Source organism: Crocuta crocuta, unplaced genomic scaffold (genome assembly GCF_008692635.1).
Source record: "Crocuta crocuta isolate KB4526 unplaced genomic scaffold, BGI_CrCroc_1.0 scaffold33, whole genome shotgun sequence".
In the NCBI taxonomy this organism is placed as follows: Eukaryota; Metazoa; Chordata; class Mammalia; order Carnivora; family Hyaenidae; genus Crocuta; species Crocuta crocuta.
The window spans coordinates 883683-899564 of record NW_027529203.1 but is presented as its reverse complement, the minus strand read 5'-3'; the positions used below and the strand labels follow the sequence as shown (position 1 = coordinate 899564).

The 15882-nt window shown below is 33.9% G+C and overlaps 1 long non-coding RNA gene across 2 annotated transcripts in view; it reads right to left on the bottom strand.

Annotated features, from left to right (window-relative positions):
* LOC144226836 (uncharacterized) overlaps positions 1-15882 on the bottom strand; it is a 165882-nt gene that overhangs the window by 19582 nt on the left and 130418 nt on the right. Inside the window, exon 3 of one of the 2 annotated variants that reach the window (XR_013333754.1) lies at positions 9463-9531. The exons of the other annotated variant lie outside the window; for it this stretch is intronic. This is a non-coding gene — a long non-coding RNA (uncharacterized LOC144226836). The remainder of the gene's footprint in view (positions 1-9462; positions 9532-15882) is intronic. 2 annotated transcript variants of the gene reach the window in all.

Genomic DNA, 15882 nt, shown 5'->3' with positions numbered 1-15882 from the left:
TCAGATGTATTCATTGAGTGGACACTTCAAATCTTGCAGATTGACATTATGTAATTTCTACCTCAAAATACTAATCTAATAAAAAACAGTATCCATACACCTCCTTTAATTCTTTCCATTTAATATGATGTATTGTTGAAATGCATTATGACTTTGAACACTAAGAAGAAATAATATAGCAATATGATGCTTTATTGCTCATACCAAATAAAAGAAAAACTAAACACAATCTGCATAAATACAGTAGAATCCAATCACTATCTTCTCTCAGTAATCATATCTAAGAAGTTATCATATCATAATAAATATATTGTCAATTAGCTTTTCTAGAGAAAAGCGGTTAAGAAACTCACACCAATGCCCTTAGGCAGTAAATAAAACCACAGAAGTTCCCATTATTAAGGTCAAATCGGTCTATTTGCATGAATATTTCTCTAATAGGACAGCTAGTGATAACTTGTTTACACAGAAAAGTGATTTACGAAGCTTCTAAATATAACCCATTAAACTCAATTAAATATTTGCCCAACTCAACTTTTTTTTAGCTGGATCATAATTTCCATGTATACTACAATGAGATTTTGCAAATTTTCACCATTTCACAGTGATTGGGGTAGGTGAAAATAAAAGTTGATTAAAAAATACACTGAGCAGAGTACTTATGTTGTGAGGATAAACTAATGAATTCACAGATTGAGGTACTAAGTAGCCCCAGTTTAAAAATGTTTCACATAGGCATTTATGTCATATATTCAAATGATTTCACATCAGTTATCCCGACAGAGAAACAGTTTAAAAAAAAGAGGATTGTACTAGCAGAGGGATCGATGTGGTAGTTTGGTGAAATTTCTCTCCATGTAAGCATTAGTATAAATTTAGAGGAACTTTCTTGCCTATGTCTTAATTGAAAATAATCATTCACAAAGACATGTCAAGCTATGTAAATTAAAGTGGAAAATTGTGGAAATTTTGAAATTATTTCATTAAACATTTTAAGCATTTTTTAAATCTTCAAGGAAAACATTTAAAAATCATCAGTGTCCTTTTGCTATAATGAAGCTAGTATATGATAAATATAAATGTGTTTCCTCTTTCAATTTTTATATAGGGAACTATGGATTACATAGTATTGATGGGATGTGTACCTGTCATGTTTGGGAAACATTAGCATATTTTACAAAAACACAATATAACAAGGAAGGATGGAAGGGATGAAGGGAAGAAGGAAGGAAGGAAAGGAATAATCAATCTACAATCCTATAAAACTCATGTTAGTGAGTCTTCTTGCTCATCTATAGACCGAAACAGTTAAAACTGAAAATAGACAAGACCATTTAATTCAGGCTCTAACTAAAACCCATTGTGCTTATTTTTTACTGCACCTTCTTGAGGCATTGATAAAGGTGTTTTGCAATGACTACTATCCCAACTACAGGACCAGAAAAACCTTGAAAGCAAAGGAATGCTTAGAAGACCACATCCCATACCCCTTTCCCTGCTCATTATCTTGAGCTGACCACATACCAACCCCCATCCACTATCATGTGCCCTCTGCCTGCTCTCTTGCATATACTCTCCTCCCCAAACTCTCCTCATAAAATCCTAGCTATTCATGGTGTTAGTAGAGAGGTCAGTTAAGTCTTGAGCTCGCCATCTCCCCAGCTGCTGGTACCCAAAATGAATTTCTCCCTTTCTCTTTTCTGAAAGCTTATCTCTTGAGTTACTGGCTTCTCTTACAGTGAGTTTATCTGAATTTGTTTGGCAATAGCATGGGCAGACCCAGCCAGGAGCTCTCTTTGATTTGTCCAGCCTCTCAGGATTCCTGGGAATGGAGAAGTTGGCTACAGCAACATGCCAGGGCTTACCCGTTCATTTCCCAAGTTAGCAACTATGACAGATTGAACATAATACTTACACAACAAATACCAAAATTATGTTTGTGTATGCATATGTTCACTTTTAGTTGTTTTCAGTGAATACCAAGTGCTTACTCAAAATTAACAAAAAAAAATGGATATCCATATTTCCATTTAGCTTTGTAATATTTTCTAATGCCTTTAAAATACCCTCTTGCTTGAAATACAATAATTTAATTGGTAATCATTAGGTTTTCTTGACTTCCTTATTGAGATCTTAATCGGTATATTGACCAGAAAGGGGCCCAAAGAAAGTTTCTGAGTAAAGAATATGTTGTATATCTTCATTTATATAATGATTTTTTGCAGTGTTGAAGCATTTGATATATTAAATGCATTGCAAATATATTTGTTTGTCTTTAAAAATATTTCATATAACATTAATTTTTTAATAAAATATTAGTATTTTTGTTTGACACTTTTTTCTTTCCAGCAGAGCCTTGATATTTTAATACTATATCACCCCTCCTAAATGACTCATAGAAGTTGATGCACCAAACATTTCCAGGTTAAATTCTTTACATACCTAAATTTGCCCTTTCAGTCCCTTTTGTCCTGCTCTTTCCTGACTTATATTTAGAAACATGTTCAAATATCTGATAATATCAACCTTTATTTTCTTCTAAGTACTTCTTTAACTTTTTAAAAACAATGAACTCTAGTCTATCTAGATTTTAGCTTCTTGTATATGAAAGGGCATAGTTCTGAACTAATTTTTTCTTAACTATCTACCAAGATTTTAATCTTATATTATGAAAAATTATTTCTCCATTGATAAATACCACCTTTCTTTTGCTTTAAATCATATTTTTAATTTTCAGATCAACTGTAGAGACTAATTTTGATTTATTTATCAGAGGAAATTAATTTTTAATTCTTTTAATGTTTTATTTTATATTTGAGAGAGACAGCGTGTGAGCAGGGGAGGGGAGAGAGAGAAGGAGACAGAGAATCTGAAGCAGGTTCCAGGCTCTGAGCTGTCAGCACAGAGCCCGACGTGGGCCTTGAACTCACAAACCAAGATATCAAGACCTGAGCTGAAGTTGGATGCTTAAGTGACTGAGCCACCCAGGCACCCCATCTTCTATATCAATTTTGACATAATCATTCTATGCAATTTTTCTATCATTTCATAAATTATTTTAATGTTTGCTTTTATTCTCCATCAGAATTCTATATTTCAAAACCGTAGTTATTTGAAAGTTTATACTTACAGAGGAACTTTTTATTTCTAGAGGAATTAATGCTGTTTAATAAAATAAAATTTTATTGCATTTTTATTGGAACGTGTATCATTTTGCATGCTTCTGGAAGAAAATATTTTAAAACCTCAATTGAACTGGCATAAACATGGCCATGAAGAAAAATATTATTTCTCATAGAAAGAAACCTTGATTCCAGAGTATATCTGAATTGATAAAGATAGCTGCTCAATATCATTCTTAGTACCCCTGAATCTTTTCATGGTCCCCATCTTTCCTCAATGTGCTAATTTTGCTCTCAGCCCTCTCCTCAGAAAGTTGCCCACTCCTAACAGTCACATGCAAATATAACGTGCACAAACATAAAAAAGGCATTGTCCTATGTGTGTATCATTCTATAAGCAAAACAACAAACGAACCAGTAAACAAACAAAAGCATTTTCCGAAAGCCTCTGAATAAACTTGTAAACTTCTGTGACCACCCCCACCATGAGGAAATTATGTCAAGAGGTTATGTTGCTCACTGACAAGAGGAAATAGAATTAAAAGTAATATACTCATTAGAGTAGACTTATAGGGACTTAACCTTCAGATTGGGACAATGCCAATATTTAGAGAATCCTGTGGTTAGGATGAACACCCTGCCCAAATTCAGAGATGAGCTGAGAGGAAAGAAAATGTGGATTGACAAAGGAATGGGAATCCAAAAGGGCCAGTTATTGATGTCATCAAAACAATACATTATAGCATTTATTTTTGTCATAGAACTTTATTTTTAATTTTTAAGAATGTCACATGCATATATGCATGTATATGTTTATGGAATGTAGGCTCTTTATAGTAAAAGGATCCAGTTTCTTTTAGTCATTATATCCCTCAGTTTCCTAGCACAGTGTTGGCATACAGAAGATACTCAATAAGCAGTTGTTGAAAGCATACATATTGTTATGATTCACACACTGTCAAAGAAGAGCTTCAAAACAAAGTTAAAGAAACTGAATAGAAGTCTTCAAGGAAACAAAGATCCTTGCATTCAGGTAAGGTCTAGCTCCTTTCATTTCTACTAATAATGAACCATTTTGTAATTGATGTGATAAATGGCTTGCTCATCATTCATGTTGAATTAAGTTCTGTGAATATTTAGACTACATTTACTTTGTTTTTCTTCATGTACTCACATACGGTTTTGCTGATGCAAGCATTAACTAAGAATTATTTATGTATTCAGGATATAATATTTTGTAAGTTTTTGTTGCGAATATCATTATGCAGACTATGGTTTTCCTTTAGTGATTTTTTGAGGATTTTTTTGCATCTATATCCAAAAAAGATAGTTTCATATATACTTTATTTATATATTTACCTACTTACTTTCTTATGTTCATGTAGTTTTGGTGTCAGAATAAGCCTATCTTCATAGTATGAGTGAAGAAATCTTCCCTCATCTTCTATTTTCTGAAAGAGTCTGTGAAGGACTACTTTTAATTTTTCTTTATATATTTGGTAGGGCACCTGAGTGCCTCAGTTGGCTAAAGCATCCACCTTTAGCTCAAGCCATGACCTCATGGCTCATGGGTTCAAGCTCTGCATCAGACTCTGTGCTGACAGCTCAAGAGCCTGGAGCCTGATTCAGTTTGTGTCTCACTCTCCACTGCTCATACTCTCTCTCTGTCTCTTCCAAAAGTAAACATTTAAATAAATAAATAGATAGATAGATAAATAAATAAACAAATAAATAATTGGTGAAGCCATCTTTGTTGGATTTTATTTGGTACATTATTATTAGTAGTAGTAATTAAATCTCTTTACTTCTTATGAGACTACTCAGCTTTATTACATATTCTTGAATCATGAGTCTTGGAAGCAATTGACCTTTTAGAAATCTGACAATTTTTTCTAATTTGTTAGTGTATTATTGTTTACAATATACCTTAAGATTCCTACCTTTTCCTGTAATTTCATTCCTTATTTATGTAAAGTGGGTGTTATGTTGGTTTTAGCTTGTTCATAGTGATGCTATCAACTGAAACTGCCTGGACCCATAATACATATGGCAACCCCCACAGAGATTTCCCTTACCACAGCCAATATTGTGGTTGGGCCCACCCCTGTGGTTCTATTTGATTGCAAGATACACTTCAGCAAAAACCATCATGGAACTTTGATAGAAAAGGGTTTATTTCTCACAACTCCTGGAGGTTACAGGGCAAGCCTGAGGACCACACAGAGAGGTCTCTGTAGAGAGAGGCAAGAAGTGCCCACCTGGGTAGAAGGTAGAGGGTGGGGTGCCTGGGGTTTCCCTGATTCACTCCTATTGGTGAATTTAAAACATAAAATAAAACAGGAATTAAGATGTAAGAAGGAAAAAGCAAGGTTACTCAAAAGGTTACTTACTAAGCTTATCCAGGGCATTCTAAAAGGGGATCTGTTGGGTAGAGGCAGGCTGGTTTCTTATCTAGCTGTTTCACTAGTAGCTATGTCATACAACTGGCAATATGTTTACATGAGATGGTCTTTGAAATGGGTGCCTTGGCAATCAAAACTTAATGTCAGGCACTTACATTGCAATGAGCCGTTTACTTTTTTCTTGATCAGTCTAAATAAAGCTTTACCGATTTGTTGATCTTTCAAAGAACTAACTCTTGGTTTAATTGATTTTCTCCATTATTTTATGTTGTCTATTTCATTTATTTCCACGTTAGGCTCTAAAATGTCCTTTCTTCTGCTGATTATGGGTTTAGTTTTCTGTCTTCTTTTTTCCATTTCTTAAGGTGTAAGGTAATATTATTGATTAGACATTTTTTCAGTGTAAGCCTTTACAGTTATAAACTTCTCTAAGCACTGCTTTTGTGTTATCTTTACATTTAAGTATGTTGTATCCTGTTTTCACTCACCTCAAAGTATTTTCTAATTTCTCTTGGGACTTCCTCATACAAACATGTTGGTTATTTGGCAGTATGTTGTTTAATTACCACATGCATTTTGGTGCTCTACTTTTTTTTTCTTAATGTTTATTTTTGAGAGAGAGACAGACAGAGCAAGAGAGCGAGAGCACACACAGGTGGGGGAGGGGCAAAGAGAGGGGGATGGGGAGACACAGAATCTGAAGCAGGATCCAGGCTCTGAGCTGTCAGCACAGAGTCCAATGCTGGGCTCGAACCCATGAACCATAAGATCATGACCTAAGCTAAAGGTGGATGCTTAACTAACTGAGCTGTCCATGCAGCCCTGGTGCTCTACTTCTAATATACTACTTCTGTCTCTCATATACTACTGTTAGAAATTTGATGTTTGAAAAAAAAAAGAAATTTGATGTTTGAAATAAGGCTCTATTTATCTTTATCACTTTTTTCATTTTCTCAGATTGAATAATTTTTTATTTATATAATCTTAATATTTATCTAATTTTATATATCTAAGTTCATTGATGCCTCTGTCATTTCTATTCAGCTATTCAGTGATTTCTTTACCTGAATTTTTAAATTTTCTAATATTTAGTTCTATTTCATAGTTTCTATCCTCTGCTAACAACATATATCTTTGTTTTAGTGTTTTTACTTTACCTCACAGATCATAGTTGCAATACATGTCTAAAATCTTTGATAATTCCTTTATCAGTGTAATTTAGAGGTATGTATCTATTAATTACCTTTTCTCTTGTGAACTGGTCATGTTTTTCTTATTCTTTGTAAATTGAGTAATTTTTAATTGCATCCTGGACATTTGAACATTGTGATCCTGAGTTTTCTTTAAAATCCTCTGAAGAATGTTTTTGATTTTTAGCAGTCAACCCAGCCAGGTTCAATTCATAAGATCTATCTTCTTATCATTTGAGGTTTCTAACAGCAACACTCTCTTCCGTGTCTTTGTTATGTTGCTTTGGATATGTCTGGTCCCTATGCTACTTAAATGTGAGTCTGACACTTGTGTGGTGGCTTATATCTTAGATTCTTATGAAAGCTTCTCCTGTGCCACTCCTGGATTGGTTCTTGAATTCTTTTTTTTCCTCCAAATCTGCCAGCTTTGATTTACTTTTCAGAGTCTTCATGAAGTTGTTTTTTTGTATTTTGTTCAGAGTAGTAGTTGTAAGTTGGTTTATACTGATCTTACATGATCTTGACTGACATCAGAAGTCTGAGTTCATTTTAAATTGAAAATGGAATGGATATTATTACCAATTCTCCCTAAGCAAGAATGTCCATCAGTTCTTTTCCCCTCAATTCAAAGATATATAATTTTAAATCAGAAATTTTATGTTTAGCAGATTTTTTATTGAAAAATAGATTGTAGAATATCACATTTTGTAATGTTATAAAGTGTATGAGTGCTTTACTACCACTGGACTTAGACTCATCAATTTTTCTTAGCAGGGAGCTTATAATCTATCTTCCTTCTGAGATTTTAGAAACTGTGTTTTTAAGCAGACCATAAAAGCAACTTAACTTAAGGTATAAACTTAAGACTTGGATCTGAGAGCAATTTAGGGATGTGAAAAGAAAAGCCCTATACGGTGGGTGTTTTGAATTGGTACACAATGCTCATCACTTTTTAAAAAAAAATCAGAACTTCCAAAAGAATGGATAATGCAAAATAGCATACAGTATAAAATGTACTGATGTTACAATTCCAATAGCTTGTAAGAAGATAGCAAACTTCTGGTCCCCATGGTTCCTTTAATCTGCTGAATTTTATTATGTTCCTTTTTCTACTTTAGGCAATCTTTCATAATGATTAAAAATGGCAGAAGCTAAGAAACTATAGACCAAAGTGAAAATACTTATTTATCAAAGCCATGGAACCCATTTTAGCTAGCTTGGGAACAAAGGAACAATGTTGTGGTCTGGTCTGGACAATATCAACAAGTAGTGTAACTGAGAAATAGATTTATATTTTATAGCACACTCAAATACAAAGACTGATATGTTACACCACCACACAGAAAGGAAAGTAAAAGGGCAAACTATAGACTAAGAAGGAGAAACTATTTGCAACAAACACATTTAACAATGTCATCATATCCAAAATACAAACAAACAAACAAAAAGGTCTTATAACCAATAACAAAAAGGCAAACAGCCCAAGTAAAAATGGGGTAATGACTTGAATAGGCAAATTCAGAAATAATATGTCAAAGGCTTAATAACTACAGGGATATATTAACATCTTTAGTTATTTCTGAAATGCAACCTAAAGTGAAATCAGATACTAATACGCATACCAAAAATGCTAAAATTAAAAAACAAAAATGGGGTGCCTGGGTGTCTCAGTTGGTTAAACAGTGACTGTGGTTGAGGTCACAATCTCGAGTTTCATGGGTTCATGCCCCACATTGGCTGTGCTGACAGCTCATAGCCTGGAGTCTGCTTGGAATTCTGTGTCTTCTTCCTTCACTGACCCTCCCGTTCTCTCTCTCTCTCTCTGCTCTTGTTCTCTTCCTCTCTCTCAGAAATAATAAACATTAAAAATCAAACAAACAAAAAACTAACAACAGCAAGGTTTGACAAGAATATGAAACAAATGGAGGGACTCCTTGGTGGCTTAGTGGTTAAGCACCTAACTTCAGCTTAGGTCATGATCTTGTGGTCTGTGAGTTTGAGCCTTGCAGTGGCTCTGTGCTGACAACTTGGAGCCAACTTCATCATATTCTGTGTCTCCTTCTCTTCTTGTCCCTCCCCTGCTTGTTCTTGGTCTCTCTTTCTCAAAAATAAATAAACATTAAAATTTTTTAATTAAAAAAATAATGTGAAACAGCTGGAAATATCAAATATTGCTGGAAGTAATAAAAATAGCACATTTACTTTAGGAATTTCTTTGGCAGTTTCAAATATATTTAAACATAAAAGTATGATCTAGCAATTCCTGTCCTAGATATTTACCCAATAAAAATGAAAATGCATGCCTGCAAAAAAGATACATAAAAAGATGTTCAGGGCAGCTTTATTAGTATTATTTTTTATTTTAGAGACAGAGACAGAGAGTGTGCACATGAGCAAGGGAGAGGGGCAGAAGGAGAGGGAGAGAATCCCAAGCAGATTCCAAGTTCAGTGTAGAGCCCTATAGAGGGCTGTATTCCATGACTCTGGGATCATGACCTGAACTGTAATCAAGAGTCAGCTGCTCAAATGACTGAGCCACCCAGGCACCCCAGGGCAGCTTTATTCTTAACATCTCCAAACTAGAATACACATATACAGTCATAAAATACTGGGGGAAAATGTTAAACATTCATACAATAGAGTATTAAGTAGCAACCAAATGAAACAAGCTGATAACCACAAAAAGAAGGATGAATTTTTCATATGTTCAGTAATTAAAGCAGAAATAAAAAGTATATGCTATTGTACCTGGGGCCCAGGGATGTAAGAGCCCCTGGCTCCTGGCGTCCCCGTCAAATCAGGTTTGGCTACTTGCTCCTGACAAATCCAAAGACAGAAAGACCAGGGGTGGAGAAATAAGAAAGGGATTTAGTTCAGTGAGGTCAACACAAGGAAGCCAGTGGACTAAAGTCTATCTNAAATACAATAATTTAATTGGTAATCATTAGGTTTTCTTGACTTCCTTATTGAGATCTTAATCGGTATATTGACCAGAAAGGGGCCCAAAGAAAGTTTCTGAGTAAAGAATATGTTGTATATCTTCATTTATATAATGATTTTTTGCAGTGTTGAAGCATTTGATATATTAAATGCATTGCAAATATATTTGTTTGTCTTTAAAAATATTTCATATAACATTAATTTTTTAATAAAATATTAGTATTTTTGTTTGACACTTTTTTCTTTCCAGCAGAGCCTTGATATTTTAATACTATATCACCCCTCCTAAATGACTCATAGAAGTTGATGCACCAAACATTTCCAGGTTAAATTCTTTACATACCTAAATTTGCCCTTTCAGTCCCTTTTGTCCTGCTCTTTCCTGACTTATATTTAGAAACATGTTCAAATATCTGATAATATCAACCTTTATTTTCTTCTAAGTACTTCTTTAACTTTTTAAAAACAATGAACTCTAGTCTATCTAGATTTTAGCTTCTTGTATATGAAAGGGCATAGTTCTGAACTAATTTTTTCTTAACTATCTACCAAGATTTTAATCTTATATTATGAAAAATTATTTCTCCATTGATAAATACCACCTTTCTTTTGCTTTAAATCATATTTTTAATTTTCAGATCAACTGTAGAGACTAATTTTGATTTATTTATCAGAGGAAATTAATTTTTAATTCTTTTAATGTTTTATTTTATATTTGAGAGAGACAGCGTGTGAGCAGGGGAGGGGAGAGAGAGAAGGAGACAGAGAATCTGAAGCAGGTTCCAGGCTCTGAGCTGTCAGCACAGAGCCCGACGTGGGCCTTGAACTCACAAACCAAGATATCAAGACCTGAGCTGAAGTTGGATGCTTAAGTGACTGAGCCACCCAGGCACCCCATCTTCTATATCAATTTTGACATAATCATTCTATGCAATTTTTCTATCATTTCATAAATTATTTTAATGTTTGCTTTTATTCTCCATCAGAATTCTATATTTCAAAACCGTAGTTATTTGAAAGTTTATACTTACAGAGGAACTTTTTATTTCTAGAGGAATTAATGCTGTTTAATAAAATAAAATTTTATTGCATTTTTATTGGAACGTGTATCATTTTGCATGCTTCTGGAAGAAAATATTTTAAAACCTCAATTGAACTGGCATAAACATGGCCATGAAGAAAAATATTATTTCTCATAGAAAGAAACCTTGATTCCAGAGTATATCTGAATTGATAAAGATAGCTGCTCAAAAGCATTCTTAGTACCCCTGAATCTTTTCATGGTCCCCATCTTTCCTCAATGTGCTAATTTTGCTCTCAGCCCTCTCCTCAGAAAGTTGCCCACTCCTAACAGTCACATGCAAATATAACGTGCACAAACATAAAAAAGGCATTGTCCTATGTGTGTATCATTCTATAAGCAAAACAACAAACGAACCAGTAAACAAACAAAAGCATTTTCCGAAAGCCTCTGAATAAACTTGTAAACTTCTGTGACCACCCCCACCATGAGGAAATTATGTCAAGAGGTTATGTTGCTCACTGACAAGAGGAAATAGAATTAAAAGTAATATACTCATTAGAGTAGACTTATAGGGACTTAACCTTCAGATTGGGACAATGCCAATATTTAGAGAATCCTGTGGTTAGGATGAACACCCTGCCCAAATTCAGAGATGAGCTGAGAGGAAAGAAAATGTGGATTGACAAAGGAATGGGAATCCAAAAGGGCCAGTTATTGATGTCATCAAAACAATACATTATAGCATTTATTTTTGTCATAGAACTTTATTTTTAATTTTTAAGAATGTCACATGCATATATGCATGTATATGTTTATGGAATGTAGGCTCTTTATAGTAAAAGGATCCAGTTTCTTTTAGTCATTATATCCCTCAGTTTCCTAGCACAGTGTTGGCATACAGAAGATACTCAATAAGCAGTTGTTGAAAGCATACATATTGTTATGATTCACACACTGTCAAAGAAGAGCTTCAAAACAAAGTTAAAGAAACTGAATAGAAGTCTTCAAGGAAACAAAGATCCTTGCATTCAGGTAAGGTCTAGCTCCTTTCATTTCTACTAATAATGAACCATTTTGTAATTGATGTGATAAATGGCTTGCTCATCATTCATGTTGAATTAAGTTCTGTGAATATTTAGACTACATTTACTTTGTTTTTCTTCATGTACTCACATACGGTTTTGCTGATGCAAGCATTAACTAAGAATTATTTATGTATTCAGGATATAATATTTTGTAAGTTTTTGTTGCGAATATCATTATGCAGACTATGGTTTTCCTTTAGTGATTTTTTGAGGATTTTTTTGCATCTATATCCAAAAAAGATAGTTTCATATATACTTTATTTATATATTTACCTACTTACTTTCTTATGTTCATGTAGTTTTGGTGTCAGAATAAGCCTATCTTCATAGTATGAGTGAAGAAATCTTCCCTCATCTTCTATTTTCTGAAAGAGTCTGTGAAGGACTACTTTTAATTTTTCTTTATATATTTGGTAGGGCACCTGAGTGCCTCAGTTGGCTAAAGCATCCACCTTTAGCTCAAGCCATGACCTCATGGCTCATGGGTTCAAGCTCTGCATCAGACTCTGTGCTGACAGCTCAAGAGCCTGGAGCCTGATTCAGTTTGTGTCTCACTCTCCACTGCTCATACTCTCTCTCTGTCTCTTCCAAAAGTAAACATTTAAATAAATAAATAGATAGATAGATAAATAAATAAACAAATAAATAATTGGTGAAGCCATCTTTGTTGGATTTTATTTGGTACATTATTATTATTAGTAGTAATTAAATCTCTTTACTTCTTATGAGACTACTCAGCTTTATTACATATTCTTGAATCATGAGTCTTGGAAGCAATTGACCTTTTAGAAATCTGACAATTTTTTCTAATTTGTTAGTGTATTATTGTTTACAATATACCTTAAGATTCCTACCTTTTCCTGTAATTTCATTCCTTATTTATGTAAAGTGGGTGTTATGTTGGTTTTAGCTTGTTCATAGTGATGCTATCAACTGAAACTGCCTGGACCCATAATACATATGGCAACCCCCACAGAGATTTCCCTTACCACAGCCAATATTGTGGTTGGGCCCACCCCTGTGGTTCTATTTGATTGCAAGATACACTTCAGCAAAAACCATCATGGAACTTTGATAGAAAAGGGTTTATTTCTCACAACTCCTGGAGGTTACAGGGCAAGCCTGAGGACCACACAGAGAGGTCTCTGTAGAGAGAGGCAAGAAGTGCCCACCTGGGTAGAAGGTAGAGGGTGGGGTGCCTGGGGTTTCCCTGATTCACTCCTATTGGTGAATTTAAAACATAAAATAAAACAGGAATTAAGATGTAAGAAGGAAAAAGCAAGGTTACTCAAAAGGTTACTTACTAAGCTTATCCAGGGCATTCTAAAAGGGGATCTGTTGGGTAGAGGCAGGCTGGTTTCTTATCTAGCTGTTTCACTAGTAGCTATGTCATACAACTGGCAATATGTTTACATGAGATGGTCTTTGAAATGGGTGCCTTGGCAATCAAAACTTAATGTCAGGCACTTACATTGCAATGAGCCGTTTACTTTTTTCTTGATCAGTCTAAATAAAGCTTTACCGATTTGTTGATCTTTCAAAGAACTAACTCTTGGTTTAATTGATTTTCTCCATTATTTTATGTTGTCTATTTCATTTATTTCCACGTTAGGCTCTAAAATGTCCTTTCTTCTGCTGATTATGGGTTTAGTTTTCTGTCTTCTTTTTTCCATTTCTTAAGGTGTAAGGTAATATTATTGATTAGACATTTTTTCAGTGTAAGCCTTTACAGTTATAAACTTCTCTAAGCACTGCTTTTGTGTTATCTTTACATTTAAGTATGTTGTATCCTGTTTTCACTCACCTCAAAGTATTTTCTAATTTCTCTTGGGACTTCCTCATACAAACATGTTGGTTATTTGGCAGTATGTTGTTTAATTACCACATGCATTTTGGTGCTCTACTTTTTTTTTCTTAATGTTTATTTTTGAGAGAGAGACAGACAGAGCAAGAGAGCGAGAGCACACACAGGTGGGGGAGGGGCAAAGAGAGGGGGATGGGGAGACACAGAATCTGAAGCAGGATCCAGGCTCTGAGCTGTCAGCACAGAGTCCAATGCTGGGCTCGAACCCATGAACCATAAGATCATGACCTAGGCTAAAGGTGGATGCTTAACTAACTGAGCTGTCCATGCAGCCCTGGTGCTCTACTTCTAATATACTACTTCTGTCTCTCATATACTACTGTTAGAAATTTGATGTTTGAAAAAAAAAAGAAATTTGATGTTTGAAATAAGGCTCTATTTATCTTTATCACTTTTTTCATTTTCTCAGATTGAATAATTTTTTATTTATATAATCTTAATATTTATCTAATTTTATATATCTAAGTTCATTGATGCCTCTGTCATTTCTATTCAGCTATTCAGTGATTTCTTTACCTGAATTTTTAAATTTTCTAATATTTAGTTCTATTTCATAGTTTCTATCCTCTGCTAACAACATATATCTTTGTTTTAGTGTTTTTACTTTACCTCACAGATCATAGTTGCAATACATGTCTAAAATCTTTGATAATTCCTTTATCAGTGTAATTTAGAGGTATGTATCTATTAATTACCTTTTCTCTTGTGAACTGGTCATGTTTTTCTTATTCTTTGTAAATTGAGTAATTTTTAATTGCATCCTGGACATTTGAACATTGTGATCCTGAGTTTTCTTTAAAATCCTCTGAAGAATGTTTTTGATTTTTAGCAGTCAACCCAGCCAGGTTCAATTCATAAGATCTATCTTCTTATCATTTGAGGTTTCTAACAGCAACACTCTCTTCCGTGTCTTTGTTATGTTGCTTTGGATATGTCTGGTCCCTATGCTACTTAAATGTGAGTCTGACACTTGTGTGGTGGCTTATATCTTAGATTCTTATGAAAGCTTCTCCTGTGCCACTCCTGGATTGGTTCTTGAATTCTTTTTTTTCCTCCAAATCTGCCAGCTTTGATTTACTTTTCAGAGTCTTCATGAAGTTGTTTTTTTGTATTTTGTTCAGAGTAGTAGTTGTAAGTTGGTTTATACTGATCTTACATGATCTTGACTGACATCAGAAGTCTGAGTTCATTTTAAATTGAAAATGGAATGGATATTATTACCAATTCTCCCTAAGCAAGAATGTCCATCAGTTCTTTTCCCCTCAATTCAAAGATATATAATTTTAAATCAGAAATTTTATGTTTAGCAGATTTTTTATTGAAAAATAGATTGTAGAATATCACATTTTGTAATGTTATAAAGTGTATGAGTGCTTTACTACCACTGGACTTAGACTCATCAATTTTTCTTAGCAGGGAGCTTATAATCTATCTTCCTTCTGAGATTTTAGAAACTGTGTTTTTAAGCAGACCATAAAAGCAACTTAACTTAAGGTATAAACTTAAGACTTGGATCTGAGAGCAATTTAGGGATGTGAAAAGAAAAGCCCTATACGGTGGGTGTTTTGAATTGGTACACAATGCTCATCACTTTTTAAAAAAAAATCAGAACTTCCAAAAGAATGGATAATGCAAAATAGCATACAGTATAAAATGTACTGATGTTACAATTCCAATAGCTTGTAAGAAGATAGCAAACTTCTGGTCCCCATGGTTCCTTTAATCTGCTGAATTTTATTATGTTCCTTTTTCTACTTTAGGCAATCTTTCATAATGATTAAAAATGGCAGAAGCTAAGAAACTATAGACCAAAGTGAAAATACTTATTTATCAAAGCCATGGAACCCATTTTAGCTAGCTTGGGAACAAAGGAACAATGTTGTGGTCTGGTCTGGACAATATCAACAAGTAGTGTAACTGAGAAATAGATTTATATTTTATAGCACACTCAAATACAAAGACTGATATGTTACACCACCACACAGAAAGGAAAGTAAAAGGGAAAACTACAGACTAAGAAGGAGAAACTATTTGCAACAAACACATTTAACAATGTCATCATATCCAAAATACAAACAAACAAACAAAAAGGTCTTATAACCAATAACAAAAAGGCAAACAGCCCAAGTAAAAATGGGGTAATGACTTGAATAGGCAAATTCAGAAATAATATGTCAAAGGCTTAATAACTACAGGGATATATTAACATCTTTAGTTATTTCTGAAATGCAACCTAAAGTGAAATCAGATACTAA